General features: G+C 50.3%; 1 long non-coding RNA gene across 2 annotated transcripts in view; it reads left to right on the top strand.

Moving 5' to 3' along the window:
• LOC308188610 overlaps positions 1–19,651 on the top strand; it is a 34,723-nt gene extending 15,072 nt beyond the window's left edge. For both annotated transcript variants that reach the window (XR_013945640.1, XR_013945641.1), the window contains 2 exons: positions 12,617–12,819; positions 14,288–19,651. This is a non-coding gene — a long non-coding RNA (uncharacterized lncRNA). The remainder of the gene's footprint in view (positions 1–12,616; positions 12,820–14,287) is intronic.
• The last annotated feature ends 3,453 nt before the right edge of the window (positions 19,652–23,104 follow it).

Raw genomic sequence — 23,104 nt, 5'->3', positions numbered from 1 at the left:
GAGTTTACTTGTAGAGACTGTTGAGCAGTGGAGGTCTTGAGCAAGGAAAATTGCCTCTAAAAACTGGTATCTTGAGACCAACCTGGAGCACAATGACTCAGGGGCTATGGCTGTTCCCGAAAGAACATCTGAACATCAGTACAATCAGAATATGGAGTTTAATGGATTGGTTACAGCTGAGGCATCTCAGGGTTTATACCTGTTGCTTACATGCCCCTGACATGACAGCCTATATGGGTTGAACCCACTTACCGGTGATACTACTACAGTCTTGCCCATTCCCCTTGTCCCCTTGCCTGCTGGGAAAATCTTTGATTGTGAAGTAAGGAATGGGTCTCCTGTCAGAGACATTTTTGTGCAAAATGTTGGATGTTAATGCCCAAGGCTTGGTAAAACCAGCTTGGCCAGTGGAACACGGGAATCATGCATAAGAGGGGGATTGGTGGAAACGACCAGCATCCAAAAATTCCCCAGGCCTGGTGGTGAAAGCTGTGGCCACCCTCACTGCTGGTCCTGCTCCCTTACTTATGCCTCTTCCTCTGCTGTATGGCCAAGCCCACAGCAGGCACAGGAACGTTTTGGTCTGAGAAGATAAGGCATTTTAACAGGATGCCTAGCATCTCCCATCCAAAATTTCAGTGTCACACCACTCCGTGTGGCAGACGAGCACCTCGGGCATGGTGCTAGCACAAGAGCTGCACCCCTTCCCCATTCCCTCCCACCCCTAGCAGGGTGGCCCTGTCCCAGGGGTGGCTGCAGGTCAGGCTCCTCAAGCAGAGCAGAGGAGCTCCTGCAAGGTTGATCTGGATGAGGCCAATGTCTTTCTGGGCTTTCACTAGAGGGACTTTGTTCATGGAAACTCCTCACTCCCCTCTTGCCCCCTTGCCAAGTACATGTGGTAGCGCCAAATGAGCACAGAGGGACACCCAAACACCTACTGGGTAGGGTGAGACATCAAAGGCGAAAGGTTTGGGTATTGACTGAGAAACACACAGGCAATCTCGCAACATTTGGCTTTCCCATGCTTTGTATTGACTTTCGCTTTCTTCTTATGAGAACAGGTAAGAAATCATTGTCTGTGTTTTCACGGAGACAGCTCTGTTGTCAATAGACCCCAGTTCTTCTGGTCTCCTCCTTCCCTCCTTTTTCCGCAGATTAGCTTCTCAGTGAAATGGAAAATTGTCTTCAGATGATGTTGGCAGAGGCAAGGCTGACAGGAAGACAAATCAGGCAGTGGGCATGAACCATAAATATTGTTAAATACTTATTTCAGTTTGTGTTGCCTGACTTCTGGGAAATTATATATAGACTTTAAAAACATAGCTGCCAGTGAGTGTATGTGTTAATGATGGCATGACTATGACTGTGCTTGCCTCTCTATACCAAAGTAATATGTAGGCACCCCCAGGGAACATACAGAGAGGCACCAGAGCGACGGGTAATGGGCCTTTCACCCAAATTCAAAAAAATACTAGTGTTGCACTAAAAAGCTTAGCATAGTTTTCAGTCTTTCTGAGGTTGTAGGCCCCATGGAGGGGTACACACCTTTGGAAAGGTCACACAAGCAGACAAGTGTGCATTAAATTGCTGGTCTTTGTCCTGTTCTCCAAGGTTGCCTGGACATCCAGGAGACTGGGACATCCAGGAGGCCAGGACATCCAGCAGAAAAATGCCAAGGTAGCACACTGAGGCTGAAGACAGACTCCAGCCCTGGTTCTTGGAAGAACTGAAACCCACCAGGCAAGGATGTACAGAATGCTCTTCATCAAGGACTGGCATTGTATGAATGGAGAATAGCTGGTATAGTAAAAACAGGGACAAGAACAGGGAAACTGCAGTGCATTGAAATGATCTCAGTCTCACACACAAGCTCAGAATAATTGTTTCAGTACAGAGTAATTACAAGTGGGGTTGTAAGGAAGGTACATGGCTCAGGTGAAAGTCTTCCTCAAGACCAAGCAAACCTCAATTTTTGACATCATTAACTGATCTTAACATGTTTTGAGGCCTATCCTAAAATGAAATTTCCGTTACTGAAAGGCAAGAGAGTCAATATTGTTCCACCAGTGACTTGTGAGAGTGCAAGAGGACTATGCAGGGCACGCTGATGGTCTTCCAGTGAAGCAACTTGGCACTGGGACAGACACACAACAGGAGGAGACTGAAAGACCGGAGACCATGCCTTTTTCTACATCTTCACGCTGAATGCGAGGAAAGGCAAGAACTTCTCCCTGTCTGCCACAACAGGGACCTAAATTTAGTGACCCAGGAGTTCTTCTCACCTCGGTGCTTTCTGTTTGCCTCTGACATGCAAAATCATGACGGCCCTCAGAGGCTGTAAAAATACTTCCCTTAATCCATTAATAAACTCTGTTTAGTGCCCACAATACAGGGTCTTAAATGGTCTGCACTGCTGAGATTTTTCAGAAGGATGCTGTGCTCTGGGCTCAGTCAACAAAAGAGTCAAAGGTCATTTATTTGTGCAGACCCTTATCATTGCAGGATTGAGTAACAGGTAAGAGCTTCCTTGAGCCAGAGGTATTTTTACAAACAGAAACATACCTACCCAGTGGTCACATTTTGTCTAAGAACTGGGTTTGCTCTCTTTGTATGAGATAATGAGACTCTAGCAAGTGCCACAAAGGTGTAGAGGGGAGAGAGGGACCAAGAAAATTATATTGCTTTTTAAAGCGAGACTATAAGTGGGAAAGATGGATATCAGGCACCTCATTGCTTACAATGCCTGCCTTTGAAACAAGAGTGCAATGGAAATCTAGAGGTCAGTAACACTAAGTCAAGAATGGCCTCTTAGGAAAGCTGCTCAAACTCAAATCTATTGCTGTCATAAGCCAACCAATGTAACAAATCCTATTTTGCTAGGGATATTCTATATTAGAGAACTTTATTTTCCTAGGAAAGCCATGTTGGAAATAAGAACCAGACGAATAAACAACGTTTTCATGGCCCAGTAAGTGTACATTTTGCTGTACCGAACAAAGACCAAACAAAACTCACCTTTACTTAAAGATAGTGCCTTTTTTTTGTCTTGGTAGTGGCCTTTACATATATGCCCTTCTCTACTAACAGACTAATCCGTCTGTTCCCTTTGTTTCATTCAGCAAAGATAATAAGTATTCTTGATCCCTATATTTGAAGAACCCTTAGGAAAACATGACTTGAAGGAGAAATAAAAAGCTGTAGCAAAGGACTCCATTCCTAGGTAATTTCTTATAAATCCTGCTCTCAGTTTATTACCCTGACAAAGAGTCTCTCAGTTGCAGAGCAGAGCCCTACCTCCCGCAGGGGATATACTGAGGATTATCTACCCTGAAATGAAAGTCTGTTGACCTAGGGAAAACATTTCACTAAATAACAGCAGTTGTGAATTGAAGGGACCTGTGGGGTATTAGACACGGTTTAAAAGCAATTTAAATGGGGTAAGGAAAATATGTGGAAATAGTTTCAGGCAGGAAAGCTAGATAAAGTATGTAAATGAATACATTTGTGGGACGGGCAGAAGTTCTGCGAAAGAAAAATGCACTTTCTTTTGTGAAAAGGTGCCAGTGCCCTCTGAAATGGCAACTGCGGAGGTACTCCTGCCTGAGCAGAGTCCCAAAGGACTGAAGGGAGCTGCCATGCAGCAGGAGGTGACCCGGCCCCACCACATCTCCTGCTCCCTGGTGGGACTCACCCCTCACACCAGGAACTCTGCATTTTAGATTCTCCCCTTGCCACCTACCCTGGGTCAGCCCTGACTTCACCAAGGCCTTCCATGTTTTTAAGGAAATTATGAAGCTACCAAAGCTTGAGCTATACCAAATTAAAACTAGAGGAAGGAAAAAACATGAAAACTACTAGTCCTGAGCCTGTCCTCCCATCCCACCATTCTCTGGAAATTCAGACCCACTGCCAACCTCAGCAAGCAACTTAAGCATCCCGGCACCGTGACACTCTTCCTTTGGTACCCTAACATTAAGCCTAGGCAACACAAAGCATGTAGGTGCTGGCATCCCGCGTGGCCTCTAGACCACAGGAATGAAAGCATTTTTGCTGTTCTGAGGAGAGTTGTGGAAATCCAGTTGCCCTGTTGCCCTGTGTTGCAGGAGTAATCTTGTCCTAGATTAGAATGGCCCCACGTGTCCGAGGGAGCTCCAAGCCTTGTCTTGAAGTTGCCCCTGTGTTTTCTACGAGCTTTACACATGCACATCCCCAAAAATGCACAGGTGCTCTGCAGAGGTGAAGAAACTCATGCCTGATTGATGAGGTGAAAGCCCAACCTGGCAGCTTTCATTAACCCACCAGAGTATGCTGGTTAATTATTCTCAGAGTAAAGAAGTTTCTTAAGGGTGTCATCGCAGGGATAAAAACGTCAGTGGATCTACCAGATACAGTCTCCATACTCTTAAAGTCATTTAAAAAAAATCCTGTATATATAAAACAAAAGGTGATGTGGTAATGTGAAACACCTTATTGGACTGGGAAATGTGTCTGACAGGGAAATTTTGCAGTTGTTGAATGACCTTCTGAGGAAATGATGGAATAGGCATGCAAAGTCATGCAAAATGAGGGTGGAGAAAAGGACCTTGAGTCTTGTCCTCAAACCCAGCACTCACCAGGACATAGTTGTAACTGGCAATTTAAGTTACATCAGTGGCAAAGGCTTTCAGAAGTGACTAGTGGCATTCACATTCCTCAGATTTTGGGGCATTTCCTTCAGAGGACCCCTTTTATTGAAACCTTCTTTTATTTTTCCAAACAATGCTGAGTAGCACTTGTGAGAAACAAACCCTTATGTATGTTAGATGTTGGATACCAAAGGTTCAACAATAGTTGCCAGGCCTTGACCAGAGCTTTCGTTAAATTTATATGTCTGCATGGAAAAGGGAAAGGGAAAGGGAAAGGGAAAGGGAAAGGGAAAGGGAAAGGGAAAGGGAAAGGGAAAGGGAAAGGGAAAGGGAAAGGGAAAGGGAAAGGGAAAGGGAAAGGGAAAGGGAAAGGGAAAGGGAAAGGGAAAGGGAAAGGGAAAGGGAAAGGGAAAGGGAAAGGGAAAGGGAAAGGGAAATGATGGTTACATCTCCCTGGCTTGTCCAGTCCAAGGACATATTATTGCTCCCTCAGTTGTATGCACAACAGTTTGCCCTGGGTTAAGAGGAACGCATATAAATATCTCTTGGAGAATTGTGCATTTTTGGCAAGGAGGGTTTAGGTGATGCAGTGTGATGCCTGCCCAACAAGCCCCTGTTGCTGCCGAGCCCTGTGTTTTTGAGTGGTGGGGCAAGAAGGGTGGGAAGGAGCAGACCCTGAGCCCTGGGTGCTCCTCCAGCCCTGCCTTCTCCCAGCTGCTCCTTGCTGTCGCTGCTGCACATCCTTCCACCCGGGATGATTCGCATGACTCAGCTAGAGATGAGTAGGAAAATGAATTTCATCATTTTGATCCAGTTAAAAATATTCTGTCTGGTGCTTTCTCTCTGTCTCCATCCTACCCCATACTTTTTTTTTTTTCTTTTAGAGAAATATTAGCATGTATTTAGGAAGGTGAATTGTCCCCTGAGTTAAATTAACACCTGATCAGATGTGCTAATTGCACTTTGCAAGCAGAAACAATTGAAAATAAGCTTTTAGGGCCCTGGCAAGCAGGCATGAAAATTGAGGCCATCCCAAAGAAAGCGGAGTCTTTTAAGACAGCTGTCTACAATATTTTTCAGTGATAAAAGTCAGATCATTTCATACCGAAAACACAGAACAGATGGATAGTCTTTTCTAAATAAGTGTGTCAGGCAGCTCTTTTGGCCCGTGCTCTCAATTTCCAGATATGACAAAATACTACTTGAAGAGAGAATGCGATCCATATGTTTGTCTCCAGGATTTGCACATGTATTTCTTACAGCCTGTATAATCTCAGTGAGCACTTCTCTGAGGAACAACTCTGGCTGATTCTTAAATCAGGAGCGGAATTAGTATGGTGGGCTTTTTAAGCCTAAGCAGACAGTGATTTAGACCAAAAGTGGCCGTGCTAATTATCATTTGGATGGTAGAGTTGGCTTGCTGGCTCTAGAGACCCTGGAACTGCCGCTGCTATCTGAAGATATTGGATGAAACTGTTAGGATGCTACAACGCTCAGTTTCTAGCAGAACTAAATGTCTGCCTGCATTTAGAGAAAGAAATCAGATGGTTTTAAGCTAACTAGCTGTGGCTTTCAGAGAAGAAGGTTATCAAAGCGGCTTATAGCTTTCGAAGTAGAGACTCCTTTGAAGATGCAGCACATGGGAAGAAGATGGCACCATGTGTTTAGGGGGCACATGACACCACTGGGGACAGCAGAGACCTCTCGCAGATGGGAGAGCTGAAGGCTGCTGGTCCCCAAAGCCAATGGGTCCAGGAGTGATAGTCATCTGGGAAAGAGGGCAGGGGCTCTGAGTTGCTGCTTCTATTTTTGTTTGTGGTCACTTGGGCAGCCATAAATCGGGCATGTTAGCATTGCCAATGCTGCCATCTTTCTCTTAACATCACCTTTGTGCCTATCATGGCAGGGGGGTTGGACTAGATCATCTTTAAGGCCCCTTCCAACCTGAGCCATTCTTTGATTGTATAATTCTATCACTACCACCTTGTGCCCCCGTTTCCACCACGAACAGCCAGTGCCTCCCTTTTATGAAAGCAGGCAGCTACCACGGTCTTGTTCTCCAGCCGGGAAGCAAGCAGCCTCCTTGCTGACACCAGGCACCATGCAGATGAGCTGCAGACACTCTTTGTGCCATCCCTAAGCAGTCTGTCTATGTGATGGGATTGATGCTTAAGCATTTTTTTAGTCATCCTTTCTCCTAATTTGCTTGCTTCAGTAATTAGCCAAATTATGTTAGTACTTCTCCCCCTCCAAATAATCTTCACCTTTGTGCAGGAAGCATGCTAATTTGCCAGAAAGCTACATGGCATTTGCATGTTTTTCCATCTAATTTGGCAGCAGCGATGCTTAAAGCAGGTGCGATGCTAATAAGGCAACTCGAGCAATCAGCCCAGGTAGAGATTTGCGGATTGCACAAGAATTTGTTTGGAGAGACTTTCCATCTCCGTGCTCAGCGCTAATTTTAGTTGGGAGAGGGGGGCAGGGAGGGAAGCTGAGCAGATAAGCCTGGCTGGTAGGACAGCCACGGCGCTGGGTTTTTCTGTGAGCCTTTGAACAGAGGTGTACCTGTGGGGTACCAGGGGCTTAGCCCTGCTACGCGGTGGCTGATGCTGCAGTAACACCCCCCAGGTGTTAGGGCTCAGGGTTTTGTGGGGGAGGGATTTGTCTCAGGACATGGGCATGAATTTTGGAGGCAGTCCTCTTGCGTGGATCTGGATATCCCTAACTGTAGATGATGGTGGTAGCCTCTGACTCAGGCCCAAGCTACCCAGATGACTTCTGTTATGATAATATGAGTAAAGCAGACCAAAGCCCTGGACTCAGACCCCACCTCACACTGCAGTGGTTATTAGCACTGTACAACAGACATTAGCAGAGAAAAACTGGGAAATCTGTTGCTGTCAGACACCCACCAGGGAAACACAGCTGGCATCAAACCCTTTTTGTGCTGGACCAGCCAGGTGGGGAGAGGCAAGGAGTGGCTCCTCGCCGGGCAGCCCTCGGGGCGATGCTCAGCCACCGCCCTCCTGCAGGTGCTCCGACCGCTCCTAGCTCTGTCCCGAGGTTAAATCAGACCTGACTTAAATTTCCTTCCACTGCAAGCGTTTCCTTGAGTTAATCGTTTCTCAACAATAGATAATCAAAACACTTGCCTGTATTTTATTTTTAAATAAACCAGGTGAGGGTCAAAAGCAGATAGAAAACAGACTGATTAATGACAGAGGTTGCTGTTTTGGATTCTTAACTTTCAGCAGATGGAAAAGCAATTAATTTTAGGTCTGATTATGTTGTTTTGATTTATTCTTCACGGGAATCCTTATAAAGACTTCCAGTGAGTCGTGGCCCCCCTTAACAGTGCAGATGGAAAGGAGGCCACAGCGCAGCTTTCTGCAGGGGGGGCAGCATGCTTCCCTGAGGACGAGAGAGGATGAGATGTGTCAGCTAGCTGAAGTAAAGCAGGAACCCTCATTAGTTTGAAATACCTTCTTTAAACTAGCAAGAAGATCCAGCGTAGGGACACCAATAAAAACACTCTCTCTCCCTCAAGGAAGCCAAATCCCCAAGACCTTGTACTCTTGCCTCCAGCCAGGCAAAACCTCTTCCCACATTTCCTTGGAAGGTTTGCCTTAGCAGAGCGTAGGCAGAAGCTGTGGAAGAGCCCTGGGAATGGGGCACTGGCCCTGCTTCAGGAGCATGCAGGCACCCTTGAGAGATGCCCGCAGAGGAGGGTGGCCTGTCCTGGGCTTCACATGGGGAGTGGGATTTGAGCAGGAGCCACCAGCTGGGAGAGAGGGGCGAGAATGCGAGAAACCCAGCCCTGCAGCCCCCCAAGGTGAGTGCAGCAGGAGGGCAGGAGGTGCTCCAGGCAGGCAGCAGCAGTTCCCCTGCGGCCTGTGCAGGGAGAGGCCCCCGGTGGAGCAGGCTGTCCCCCTGCAGCCCATGGGTCCCACACGGAGCAGATCTCCACGCTGCAGCCCGTGGAGGAGCCCACGTGGAGCAGGTGGATGTGGCCTGGAGGAGGCTGCGGCCCATGGAGAGCCCCCGCAGGAGCAGGCCCCGGGCCGGAGCTGCAGCCCGTGGAGAGGAGCCCACGCAGGAGCAGGGGGTCTGGGGGGAGCTGCCGCCCGCCCGTGGGGGACCCGTGCTGGAGCAGTTTGCTCCTGGGGGATGGACCCCGTGGTACGGAGCCGTGTGGGAGCAGGTCTTGAAGAGCTGCTGCCTGTGGGCAGCCCCCGCAGGCTCAGTTCGGGAAGGACGGCATCCCGTGGGAGGGACCCCGCGTGGAGCAGGGGCAGAGAGGGACCGTGAGGGAGCGGCGGAGACGAAGCATCAGGGACTGACCACAGCCCCCAGTCCCCCATTCCCCTGTGCCGCTCAGGGGGAGGAGGTGGATGGTGGCAGATGGGGGAAAAGTGTTTTTAGTTTGCTTTTAGTTTCTCACTGCTCTCATCCGCTAGTGATAGGCAATAAATTATATTAATCTCCCTAATGCTGAGTCTGTTTTGCCCGTCACGATAACTGGTGAATGATTTCACTGTCCTTATCTCAACCCTTGAGCCTTTTCCATAGGATGTTCTCCCCCTTTTCCTTTGAGAAGGGGGAAGAAGACAGTGGTTGCGGTGGAGCTCAGCTGCCCAGCGGGGTAAAACCACCACAGCAAGCTTAGCTGAGCCAACCTCGCCCCTATCCCCGCAGGGATCTCCAGACACTCCCGCATGACATCTGCACACACGAACACCTGCACCGAGTGACCTGCCTCAAGCACCAAATGACAACGGTGTGGCTGGCTTAGCCTCATCCCACAGCCCTTCCCATGCAAGGAGGAGGCATCGGCCATGTGGCCATACCCACAGACCCCAGTGGTGCCAGTCGTGTGTGATCTGGGGAAGGAGCAGCCAGCGGGGTGGCCCCTGGGGACCTGCACCCTCTCCATGATTAATGGTGGACCAAGAAGTTCTGCCTGCTCCCAGCTTTCTGTTGCTGCTCACACAAGCTAGGTGGATGGTCCCCAGACAGGGTCAACGCTGTTTTTCTCCTGAAAAAAAGCACGCACTCTTGGGTAAGTTGTCACAGATTCACAGCACAGGAATTAGGGGCATTTTTTAGCGCGAACACAATGTTATCTCATTACATGTGCTCTCAGGGCACCGTAGCGTGAGGAAAGCAATGAAAACATCTCTCGCCTTAGGGCAAGGCGATTTTCTAACTGGGACAAGAAGAGTTGTCCTGGGCCAGAGCCAGGCAGAACGGACTGCTGGCCAAGGGAGAAGCTTTAGTCCTCTAAAGTCTCTCCAAAATCCCATTGGCAAAGCTGAGTTACACCACTGAGAAATAAACATCCTCATTTTAAGATGAACTGCAGTGACCAAAGCTGTACAAAACATGGGCAATGGGCACTGGGATTTGGCACGCCTCCCTTACTTTTCACTTTGTCTCAGTCAGAAACATTTATGGACCTTTTGCCTGGCTTGACCTAAAGCAATATTGCTTTCCTAAGAGGCTGAGAGGTTTCTTAAACTTGGCCCAGACTCACGTGATTCTGATCGCAGGCTTACTTAACCTTTATGAGCTAACCCTTTTGTGAGGCTAAAGCAACTCCAGGGTTTGTAACTGGACCTGAAAGGAGGGTACTCTTGCAGAGCATGGCTCAAAACCAAAATGAAAGCCCCAACCTGTCCAGTGTAGGACTCACGTCAAGACCTAAGGCTGCACTGTGCACACATGCTAAATAAAATCTTGCCAGTGATAAAGCTACAATGCTGATAAATGACCTGTGTTGCTTTGAAAAATGAATATATATTACTCTTCTAGAGTATAACACAGGAATATGTCTTTTCCTATCAGTGAAAAGCATCCTACTGTTTATTTTAGTTGGCAGACTTGCTGCTAGAAAGGAAATGAGAATATTATCTCTAATGAGTCTTCTCGTAATGGTAATTTTCTAAAAGAGGTACCAATTCTAGGTTTGTGTCAATAGTCCCTCATCTGCAAGCCACGAAATAAACCTCCCAAGCCTATTACGGTATGCAGCCTCACTTCTCCACAGCCACTGTGATAATGTCTTGATACAGCAGCAATTCCTATTTTATTAGTGATACAGATTCTTCCCGTGTGTGCACAAACACATCTAAACCCAGATTGTGCCTCCGGTCTCCTCTAAACCAGTCTAACTCACATTTCTTTTTCCCATTCATCTGTTGATTTTTATTCCCACTTATCTGTTCTTTGCCACTTTCTGGCTGCTCATCATTCAAAATACTGCCCTGTAGGGATGGCATCATGCCTCACTTCTTTGGAGGTTCTTCATTTTAAGCGATTTGACCCGTGCCTGCCAAAGCCATTCGAGGGAATTAAGGCAATGTCTCAGGAGGTCTCTCTGGCATCCATGGGAGACACAAAGCCACCATGTTCCTCATCACATCTGCAAGTGGCCAAAGAGCCCACCTGCCTCCTGGATCTCAGTAGTCGTTGGTTGAATGAAACCCTAATCAAAACGGCTTTACAGGATCAAGATCCATCTCTTTTTAAGCCTGTTTCCAGGTGTGACTGAGATGTGTCAAAAGTCTTTGATCCAATGCATGCCTTTGCACCATGTGGCAGGTGATGCAAACAGGCAAGAATTAGGTCTGCACACACCAATTCCACTGCTTTGAGTTCAAGTTTGGCAAGAATTTTGCAAAACCGTCTTTCTGCTTGACATTTGCACAAAAAGGTTGCTTTGAACTGAATGTCTAATTGGCTCAGCTGGTCTAGATTTGATCATTTTGGGTCATATTTCTCTGTTTCAAAAGTGCAAGTGAAAAAATAAAGAAATGTCTGGGGAGTATTGAGAAACTTGGAGGTCCCCATTTGGAGAATGCTGTTGAAAATACAGTGACATGGATAATGATGACAAAGGTGTGCAGCTGAATAGGGCAGGATTTTAATAGACCACTAAAATAGAAACTTCAGCCGTGGAGCACATACTGAGTTTATATGACACTGGCTTGTTTTTCCCAATGTGTAAAGACCCCAGCAATCTATCAAGAAGACAAAAGCATCTGAAGCCTTTGCAGAATGCCTTTCAGCAGGACTTTGAAGTACTCCTGGTCAAGGACACACTGGTTAACTATACCCACAGGGAGCAATTATTCCTTGTGCGTTGACATTAACAGCAAGCCCAGGAGATATTTGGAGTTGTCCTGTGGTGGCAGGATCCAGAGCTCACTTCAAGAGCACAAACACTTCCCATCCTTACCTGAATAAAACTCTTCATGGACAAGAGGTCCCAGTCATGTGTTCAGCTGCTTTGGCCTTTGCTTCCAACCTGCTGTTTGCTTCCCTGAAGGCTACTTTGGTCAGTACAGTGCAGTCTCCTACATTTCCCCTTCTTCTCCAACTTGGGAGACTGTGGGTTTGTGGCCATCACTCAGAAAGTCTTGAACAAGCCTCTGACCAAAGAAGGAAGGTGTCTTTCCTATGGAAATACGTGCTTTAAACCATCTGGGAAAAGGAGATCCAAGATGAAATTGAAAACCCGGAGTCAGGTTCTCTTTAATGATGAGAATTACAGACGAAGGGACTGCAGAGTGCTTCCACACCAGCGCCAGTGTTTTAGATCCACGTTTGCAAACTTTGCACTGACGTAAATGAGATGCACGTCAAAATACAGCAATGAATTTCTTGCGCTTCATCATAAGCCTATAAAATGAGCGAGCCAAAACTGAAGGTTTGGGGAGGTTCACAGATCTTTCAGTCAAACCGGGGCCAAGTCTCCAGCAAACCTGAGCCAATGTCTTTCACTTGGAAAGCACAAGGTAACCTTAGACTGTGATTAAAGCGAGAAACACAGAGGACTTACGACTCTAAATGCACTCATTTACTCTGAGACCATTTCAAGACCAGAACAATGTGTCCAACCCCATTTCCAAGTCCAGATTTGTTTCTCCATGGTAGGAAATAATGCTCAAAAAAAAAAAAAAAGTATATATATTTCTGTATTTCTGTTACAGCTTTCTCCACCACCACATGGGCTCCATATGAGGCTGTGCTTGGGCATACCTTCCAGCTGAGCTCCAGCTGATGCTGTGAAGAGGGAGAGCCCAGCTCTCACTCACTTGGCAGGAAGGGATCAAGGGGCACAGATGAAAAACAAAGTACGCTCCAGCCTCGTCCTCCAGCACGTCTTCTGAACTTGGTTCTTCCTCAGCGCCAGGTAGGTGTTTTGGATCAGATTCAGCTGCTGAGATGTAGATGTCTGCAATGCAAATATCTTTGCCTGAGCGTGCCTCCTGGGCAATGGATGTAGCCCATTCTGGCAGCGATACCTCTCTTTCTGATGGAGATGGCTTATATGAAGAGTGCCCATTAAGTGGCTATTTGTCTCCGTTGTGAGCTTAGACTGAGACGTCTACTCTGTAGACCTCAGAAGTTAGGTGAGCTGAATCCTATCCCTACATCCCAGCAAAGAGCAAGCAAAGGGACTGGAAAATGCATGGGTCGTGGGGCTCACCGTTCACAAACTGACACCAAGCCCTTTCTTAGCTGTGCATTGCACTTCTTGTTCCAGCTGCCCCACAGTTCTCAGAGACTTCCAAAACACGAGCAACCCAAGAGCAGGTTTCCCAGGGTTTGTCCTCTGCAGATTTCTCCCTGCGTGTTCATCTCACTAACATCCTTCTCCTGCCAAGCTGCTGGGATGCTGGCAAGACCCCGGAGCTCGCCTGCCGTCACCGTGCAGCGTAGCAGTTTGTGTCCTTTGATCTTGTGCCCTAGAGATCCAAGTTGGCTTCAAGGGTGGTCAGGAAGTGCTTTGTGGTCCACGGTTCAGTGAGGCAAGGGGAAAAAATACTCTGTGAACCCTGCTGGGCAGGATGGGCTTTTATGTGGTGGCTCATAACAGCAGGGGACTGGACGGGGTGACCCTTGTGGTCACCCTTGCCCTGTTCCTAAGGGCAGCGGTAGGACAGGTCTCCAGCTTCACAGCCGCTGCTTTACCTGCCCAATCTTCTGCATTTTGCCCGTGGCTTTGACTCTTATAGGACAAGAGCCAGCAATCTCACGTTACTGCCGGCCTCCTAAATGCAGAGGGGAGCATTGTTGCCAAGCAAGAGCAAACTGCACGCAGGGTAAATGTACAACCAGGGTCCATCAGGAGAGCTGAAAGCCAGCCAGGGTCGGTGGCAGCCAGCGAGCTTGCGGGCGCGGGAAGGACATTGCTTGGAAGTGTTACAGAAGACCTTGATGACTCCAGACATCTCTGGTGCGTGCGTGCGCAATGGTTACCTCAGTAACAGGTGTTAAAAGTCCCAGGAATAAGCTTTGCCGCCCTCCCTCTCCCCACCAGGCCCTATTCACGGCACGCTGACAATAAATAACCCCCTCATCATGCACCATGGGCACACCACGTACCCGGGCAGGGCCGTCGTTTGGAAAGGAGGGCTATTTTCGGCTGCAGCTAAAGCGGGGAAGCTCCGACTGGGGGCCCTGGCATTTGGCAAGGCTTAGCGGGATCTGTTTGTGCCTGCCGGGTCCCGCAGTCCTCCCGGCACGGCGGTGTCACTGTACCCGCACGGACTGGGGTAAAGAGATCGCCTGATTCGTGTCAGCAGCTCGGTGCTGGCGAAGGTGCGCTCGTTGCTCTCTCCTCAGCTGAAAAACAATACGGCTTTGTCACCCCTTAGCAGTCAGCGGGGACGTGTCCTGAGAACCAGCCGAGCCCAGCCACTCGGGGAGGGGAAAGAAGGGGGAGGAAACAACTGCTTATTGTCTTGACGGAGAGATGCTGTCTCAGACACGAGGAAAAGGAAGAGCCAGGTGTCTTGTATGGCTACCGACCAACAGAAAGTACAACTGCATGAAGACAGGCTCACCAAAAGGTCACCAGACCGCTCTGTTTTTGGTAAGAGGGACGTGTTTCTTGGCTTCCCGTTGCAACCTGGACGTATTTGTTCGAGATTAGAAGCTTTAATAAACAGCACTGCCTGCAGGGCTATTTTCTTGCCTTGATTCAGCTGGAACCAACACGAGGCCAGTTGCTGTTCAGTGCCCTCCTATTTCCCTTGGCTCCCATACACCTCCACCCCATATGTTTCTGGAGGGAAGGCTTTCCACTTTCCAGACAGACAGTGTCCCGCCACTGCTCTGCAATGCTGTGCCTGGCAGCTCCCACCACGTAGTCCCACCACGGGCGCAGCCATAACCCACGGGGCATGCACAGGCAGACGGAGCCCTGGCGGCACTCGGGGGCAGAGGTTCTCTGGGGAAAATGGGAAATTGTGGCTGGGCAGGGCTCTGCAGATACATGGCTAAAGCTTAGCCTTGCCTCCCGCACCTGGGAGTGTCTGATGGGTGGTCCGATGGGTGGTCTGATGTCATATCTGGGGACAATCCGGGCCCTGTGAGCGCACGGGCAGCACCGGGGTTTGGCATCTTTCCTCTCCTGGCAGGGCTGGAAAGGGGACCCGCCATACTCTGAAAGCAACATGCATAAACAGAGAACCACAACAGACTGGAGTCTGCACCCACGAGGCAGCGGCGCTCCAGCCTGGCACCTGAAGGAAACTGAAGGAAGCACTGAAGGAACAAGTCCTTCCCTTGGGGAAAGCAGGGGTTTTCCACTCGGGCACAACCTTGTCTTCTGCCCTGGGACCTCTTCTTCACTGCTGGGGATAGTTTGGGCTTTCCCTGAGGACTCTCTGAATTTCCAGCTAGAGGGACTTTGTCCAAGAGATTTGTCTCCCCACCAGGACTTGTCAGCAGTCCTGTCCCCGCCATGTGAGTAGGTGCTACCCCGACTTTTCCCCAGGGCACCCACCTACCAGGTCCAAAATACCACGAAACCCATCCTCCAGGCACAGAGTTTCACCAGTCCTCCTGGGGCTGCCATCTAATGGAGGGGGACGCTTGGGCTCATCACCACTCTCAGGACAGAAAGAGAGCAGGGCACCTGCCCCCCTCCCAGGGGTGCCACACATGAGGGGACAGAAAACGACCCACATGATGGCTGGCCCAGGTGTGCCTGGCTTAATGCTAATTTAATCTGGCACATTTAATTTAATCTGACTCTGGCCATCCAGGGATCTCACAGCCACCTGGGCTCCTGGGTTGCTCTGCCCAGCACTTCCAGGCTGAAAGCAGACCCAGGATCTGTGTATTGTGCATCAACAGAGCACTTTTTAATTAAAAAAAAAAGGGGTGTGTAATGTCTAACCCACCGTAACAACCCTGGTCAAGGCTCATCTCTCAAAGCCCTCAGTGACTTGTAGATTAGCTTCTGTGCCCAAAAGTTCCTCCAATTTTTCCGGCTCTGCGAGTGGACATAATGAAAAATATTACCTCTGTCTACAAACCTTTGACCTGGCTGTGTCCTGAGACATTGCAGCTACAGCAAAATATGCTGGAGGCCTCATTGTCTGGTTCTTTTCCAAGGTAAAGAAAGCACTTCACCTCAGATGCTTGAGAGACATGAGTTTGCATCTGATTCGCTGGGGGACTTTATTCTGCGGTGCAAACAGGCAGTGAGTGTCTCCTCTGTGCCCCGAGCAGTGTGAGGGGCATGTGGCAGAGCACAGGGAGAGGGTTTTCCAACATGGTTTTCCAACACGGTTCTCCAACAGGCTGACGGCCTCTCTCCAGAGCATCCGTGCATGCAAACCCTTCCTGCAGCAGCTGGTAGTGCAAGGCCTGAGAAAAGAAACCACAAGCTCTATGGCTATGCATTTTTCTTTCCATTTATGCCCTCCGTCTTACTCCAAAATTTACAGGTAAAACACTGTCAGGCTCTGTTTTCTTGTTTTGTTTTCTTTTGTTTTGTTTTCTTTTGTTTTGTTTTTCATCTCTTGACTGAATCAATGCATTTTCAGCTGCTCAGCTAACAGCCCAAACGTGCCAGCCGCACGGCTAGGCTGCCTTCTGCAATTAACCAGGCATGAATCTGAACGAGAAGCTTAAATTAACAGTGCCGACCCCACCACCAGCACACTCCAAGCATCAGCTCCAGGGAGGCAGAGCAGGGCCGTGCAGATGCAAACCGATCCCACGCTGATTTCTGCTGCACGCAGTTGGAGAGCACTTATGATTATTTCTAGGGCAGCTTCTGCACTTTTATCTTATTGAACCAGATGAAAATGCATACTGCCTCTAGGTTTTGTTTGGTCTCTTTTTTTTTTTTTCCCTTTTTTTTTTCCCTTCAAGTTTGTGTTACTGAACCATAAATGAGTCAACGTGTGGGTATTACTTTAGCTGGAGACTTTGTTTCAGAGCTATCTGTCTGACCCCGAGGAGGTGCAGGAGGGCTGCTCCTTCCTAGGAAGATGGAAATCGATCTTGCAGCCAGCTGCACTGGTTCGCCCACTGGCACCATTGCTTATTTGGGTTCTCTGTACAGGCCAGTCTGTACCTCTCTTACCCTGTGCTCCCTTCCGTGATGAGTTAAAATGACGGGGCATTGCTGGTGCCAGGACGAGCAAAGCCAGGCTGGGAGGCTTACCCCAGGGTGTCACCTCTGGTGTCTGCTCCTGGAGGAGCTCCTGCCTAGCAAAAATCCTCAACAATCACTTTTCTTTACAAAATCCTTTTGCAGACTCCACCGAGCCCCTCTGCCACCACTAACGAAGCTCCTTGTGTTCCATTTTCTCCACGCTGACGTGACAGGGCGTGTGTTTTGCATTACGGCCAGGTGGGACCTTCAGCTGCCACGCTGAAAATCAGTGAGAAGCAGAAGTCAGCGGGCAAAGCCAAAATGCCATGGATCCGAGTGAGCCAGTGGTGCCCCCGGTTTCAGTCACACAGAGCTGTATATTCTGGCATCGTGGACCTCACAGGCAAAATGCTGCCACTTCCAGATATTGAAACAGGGCCACGCATAGCTTTCCTCACCCCTAAGGACCACCGAGGCACATAAATTTAAGTCAAGCATTCTGTGTTACTATTTTGTGGGCTGTTTGGAAGTAGTTCATAAATTATCAGAGAAGAAAGGTCAGGCTGCTAATGAACGCTTCGGAAAGCCAGCATCGTGGAGAAGGGTTTGACGTGCTTTGTTTGCAGCGGGAGAGGGTTCAGCACACACATCCTCTGCAACACCCAAGGAGCCTCAGAGCAAAACCAGCGGAGACAAAGAGAGGCGGCCCGAATACTTCTCCTTAAGTAAAAACAAACAACAAAAAAAAGCAGGAAATTAAAACCCAGACCTTCCTCAGGCAGTGCTGAAAACTATTAAGCAGGCTTCTCTCAGAGGTCCTCACAGCTCACCTCGGAGTACTGCTGGCGGCGCCCGGTGGGTTTATCTCAAGATATACACCAGCAGAGCCAAATCCCCTGCCAGACCTCAGCCGGGTGTTCCCCAGAGGAACAAAAGGGTCCAGAGCCTCCTGCTCGGGAATGGCCTGCATGTGGGGAGGGCAAATCACCCTTTTTATTGCAGAATCACTGGAAGGGTGAGCTGGGAAGGGAGCTCTGGGGTCGCCTGCTCCAACGCCTGCTCAAGGGATGTCAGAGGTGGGAGCAGGATTTGGGTTCCCAGCGACTTTTCCAGGGGTTATTTCCCTGCAGCAGCACGTGGAGTCCTGGGGCAAGGGGCTGGCATCAGCCCCCGTGGAGGGGAAAAAGAGAAAGCGCGGGCAATGGCGCTGCTCAGCTTCCTTCCGAGAGCACTGTCAACGAGAAAAGGAAAAAGAAAACTGAAATAATTGCTGCTGGGAGGCGGGGAGGAAGAGAAACATCTCTGGAGGAATACACAGGAGATGCCCAGAAAAATACCGAGCGTGACCTTTCGGTTTGGTGTTTCCTTCAAAGCAGAGAAGAGCGATTAAATCCCAAAGACATGGGGCTGCTGCCATCTCTTGGCCAACCTCGGGGCTCCTGAGCAAGCAGGCACCCGGAGCTGCCTGATTTCAGAGATCAGAAACGCAGCCATTGCTTGTTCCGGCTGCTTTTTTCTTTCCGAGAGGAGATTGCTGAATAAATGAACGTCCTTTGGTACAGCATCTCCGAGCTGAACATTTAAGGCACCAAGGAAACAAAACTGCGTGTGTGCAGATATGTCAGAGACGCAAAGTTTTGTGTGCACTGAGTACACGCGTGCTCAGGTAACTCTAACTTTACTACACGGATGCCCTTGGTCAGCCGAAGTGTCTACAGAGAACACCCTCAAAGCAAAGCACAGATATTCCCTTTTTCCCAACAGGAACCCATCTGCCAGCCGGACTCTTGCTCCCCCAGGATGTTCCCTTCCCCACACACGAGAGCATGCTGTCCCCGAGCCCCCCAGGACGTTGCATGAGGTCCATTGGCAGGTACCAGCTGGTGGCCCTTGGGCCTCTCTACTCCTGTCACTGCTCTTTGAGTAGATCTTCCCTTTGCTCTGCTGTGGTTTGGGAGTGGGAACGGGCACAACACTGCTCATTTGTGGCTGGATCCCAAAGAGCCCCTGTGCTAAATCCCCCAACACCTACTGCACCGTCCGTTTTCACCCGGCTTGTGCCACACTCTAAGATACACCACGGACACCTGTGCAATGTCCCAACCTCACATTTTTCCACCAAAATGCCACGTAAGCGCCAGCCACCTCACCCCGAGCTAGGACAGGCTGCCCCCCTGCTGTGTGGGCTGGGCACGGACCCTCCTGCATGGCCTGGGGGAAAGCCCCGTGGCTGGGCCGGGGGCTGGAGAAGGAGGCCCCCAGCAGCCACCCGCTCGTCTCACGCCAGCAGGTATTTTTCCAAGCCCGTCCTGGCACGAGGTCACACCGGAGGGACAAAGTCCTGCTTCGGAGGGGGGGGCAGAGCCCCCGTCATCGCAATCTCTCCCCGGCTGCATCTTCCAAATCCACGCGCAGCAATAAGAGGCGGGGGTGTGCTCGGTGTGTCACTGTCACATGCCCTTGAGGGACTACCGGGTTATCTGGAGGTGTTCAGAGCCTCGTGCCGCTGCCAAAGGCGGTAGCACCCGCTCTTGATGATGATGCCAAGGAGATGGGGGCTCAGTTATACGTAACCAAATTTGCTTTTGCTTTGAGGAAATAAGGAAGAAATACTGGTAAACTTCCAGACTACTCTCTCCCAATCTCTGTGTAATTCTGTTTAATTTGCTAATCAATCGGAAATGACGAAATGCCAGAATTATGGTTTTCCGTGCCACCGTCATGTCACCCATCTGCCCGCTAGCCCTGTGCCCGTGTCTTTGGTCTCCCTGGGGCACAGTCCGAAAACTGGGGGCCCAAGGGAGTCCTTTGGTTCTCCGGAGCACAGGAAAGGCTGCCACCGTGTGGGGACACGGCTCTGCTGGGAAATTGCTCACTGAATCTTGGGGTGTCCCTCTGCCAGCAGCACGGTGGGAAAAGCCCAAAGAAAATGGAAAAACTGGGGGCAGGAGGGGGAAACACGGCACCCGCTGACCTCCTGAGCACTTACGCCAGGTGCTGGTGCCCCTGTGTCACTGCCACCACCGTGGTGTCATCGGGGCCCCGTGGGAGCAAGGGGAATGGCCCCAAGGCCCCCTTTCTGAAGCACCCCCCCGGGACCCTTGGGGTAATGCTGCAGTGATTCCTGTGGAGGGGAAGACAAAGTTCTCTCTGCTCTGCCCTGCTGCAGGCAAACAAGGTTAGGTGATAAAAACGCAGCACAACAGGGACGGAAATTCACCCCGAGCGGCAAGCCCTGAACACAGGGCCGCCCTACCCCAGGCTGCTCGGACACCGCAAGGTGCCATCAGCACCCGGTGGGCAGGGTCCCTCGCTGCCTTTCAGCCCGTGGCCAAGCCATCTGAGTTTCTAGAAGATAGCTGGGAAGGCAGGTGGTGTATAAAGCTGCCTCTCTGGCCATGCCGCCTACAGAGGGATGGCAGCCCTCCTGCACGTGTGCTGCCCAGGGGCTGGGGGCTCTGGGGCTGGGGACAGCCAGGGGAGCCTCTGGGGACACGTCCCCCCCCTGCACAATACACCCGGCGTGTCCTCGTGCACAGGCTTTTAGCAGCCTCTCGTGTTTTTAATTAGCTAATGGATTGCCAAGGGATTTGAAATAAGCTGTTCTCAAAGCAGCGAGAGTCAGGCCTGCCTTCCCCAGGACTTGCCCCAAAAGGGTTGAAGCACGGGAGCCACCACCAGAGCTGCTGCTTCTCTGCATGGCCCCCAGCTTGCCCCAGTCCTGCCCTCATTTCCCGCTGACAAGACTTCAACTTTCAGCCAAATGGGCAGAAAAAGGGGCCCTGAAATATCTGAAATCCCATTTCCTGGGACTGACAGACACACCTGCTGCTCAGACACCTGCAGGTAATGTCTTCGCACAGACCCGCTTCCTCCGGGATATCAGGCTTGAAATATGTTTCCTCCTTTTTACACCACTGGGAGGTTCAATGCGGGCTAAGTGCTTGTGGCTAGTTTATTTCTCTCCTCCTGGCTCTGCTGGGTGAGGGAGGAGAGATGCCAGCAGCTGACGGGGAGGCACAGAGGCTCCTGCACAGGGATGCCTTGGAGCTCCCAGCGCCGCAGTGACTGCTCCCTCCTGGTACGAAGCCGTCCTTTCCCCAAATACACTCATTCACGCGTTTCCCTGGGAGATGGAAATTCAACAGACTGCACATTTTTTGGTTGAAAGCTTTGGAATTGCCTGATAATTAATCACAGTAAAAATAGGTTAAAAATAGTGTTAGACTCCTGGGGGATGCCTTGCTTTCTAATTAACAGACAACCACCTCCCTCCTCAGGCACGCTCCCTCCCCTCTTGCCCCTTATTCCTGCAGCACATCCCTCCTGAGGAGAGGGGAGGAGAGGAGAGGAGAGGAGAGGAGAGGAGAGGAGAGGAGAGGAGAGGAGAGGAGAGGAGAGGAGAGGAGAGGAGAGGAGAGGAGAGGAGAGGAGAGGAGAGGAGAGGGAGAGGAGAGGAGAGGAGAGGAGAGGAGAGGAGAGGAGAGAGGAGAGGAGAGGAGAGGAGAGGAGAGGAGAGGAGAGGAGAGGAGAGGAGAGGAGAGGAGAGGAGAGGAGAGGAGAGGAGAGGAGAGGAGAGGAGAGGAGAGGAGAGGAGAGGAGAGGAGAGGAGAGGAGAGGAGAGGAGAGGAGAGGAGAGGAGAGGAGAGGAGAGGAGAGGAGAGGAGAGGAGAGGAGAGGAGAGGAGAGGAGAGGAGAGGAGAGGAGAGGAGAGGAGAGGAGAGGAGAGGAGAGGAGAGGAGAGGAGAGGAGAGGAGAGGAGAGGAGAGGAGAGGAGAGGAGAGGAGAGGAGAGGAGAGGAGAGGAGAGGAGAGGAGAGGAGAGGAGAGGAGAGGAGAGGAGAGGAGAGGAGAGGAGAGGAGAGGAGAGGAGAGGAGAGGAGAGGAGAGGAGAGGAGAGGAGAGGAGGAGAGGAGAGGAGAGGAGAGGAGAGGAGAGGAGAGGAGAGGAGAGGAGAGGAGAGGAGAGGAGAGGAGAGGAGAGGAGAGGAGAGGAGAGGAGAGGAGAGGAGAGGAGAGGAGAGGAGAGGAGAGGAGAGGAGAGGAGAGGAGAGGAGAGGAGAGGAGAGGAGAGGAGAGGAGAGGAGAGGAGAGGAGAGGAGAGGAGAGGAGAGGAGAGGAGAGGAGAGGAGAGGAGAGGAGAGGAGAGGAGAGGAGAGGAGAGGAGAGGAGAGGAGAGGAGAGGAGAGGAGAGGAGAGGAGAGGAGAGGAGAGGAGAGGAGAGGAGAGGAGAGGAGAGGAGAGGAGAGGAGAGGAGAGGAGAGGAGAGGAGAGGAGAGGAGAGGAGAGGAGAGGAGAGGAGAGGAGAGGAGAGGAGAGGAGAGGAGAGGAGAGGAGAGGAGAGGAGAGGAGAGGAGACCATACTCTCCATACCATGAGAAAAACAAACTGCATGTATTTTCTCACCATTTTTTTTTCTTTTTCACAGCTAATCATCCAAAAAGGAGTGGGTTTGCCTTTTTGGCAGAGCAAACACTCTCTCTCCAGCTGTCTTCAACTCCCCCCGAGGGCACGGCCGTGTGCTCCTTCATGTGAAGGAAGTGTTGTTGGTTGTCCTGCCTCGTTTTGCAGGCCGGATACAGGAGCACCCAGAGGTGTGTTGATTGAGATGAACTTGTGTCTGCTCCTGGGGAAGCACTGACCCCCTCTACTTAGGAGCCAAGGAAGCTCCACCTCATGTTGCAGGCCTCAGACTTGAGGATCTCTAGCAAGAAGAAAGCACAAGCTGTTTGTATCTGTGGGGTTAACTATGGGAATACAGGGCTATCACTGATATTATTTATGCTTTCCTTGTATATCCCTGTTTTTCATCTGCTTGGAATGCTGTTTGGGTCAAGCATGAGTGCTGAGACCTTCAGTGTTGAGCATCTATGTAGGCTTGGAAGCCATGGCTTCCTTGTTTGGAATTGCACAGAGTAATTAGTACCTACGTTGGTGTTAGTACCTCCATCCAACCATCAAACAGCTTCAGTCATCCTCATCAGATGACACCCTCCGCATTGTATCACACAAATGAGGGCTGCATTGCCTTCTTCACTGACGCAGTTAGCTTAAGAAATGGCATGGTGTCGTGTTGTTGAT

Source organism: Anser brachyrhynchus (genome assembly GCF_964034855.1).
Source record: "Anser brachyrhynchus genome assembly, chromosome: 1".
NCBI lineage: Eukaryota > Metazoa > Chordata > Aves > Anseriformes > Anatidae > Anser > Anser brachyrhynchus.
This window is presented reverse-complemented; position numbering and strand designations above follow the sequence as displayed.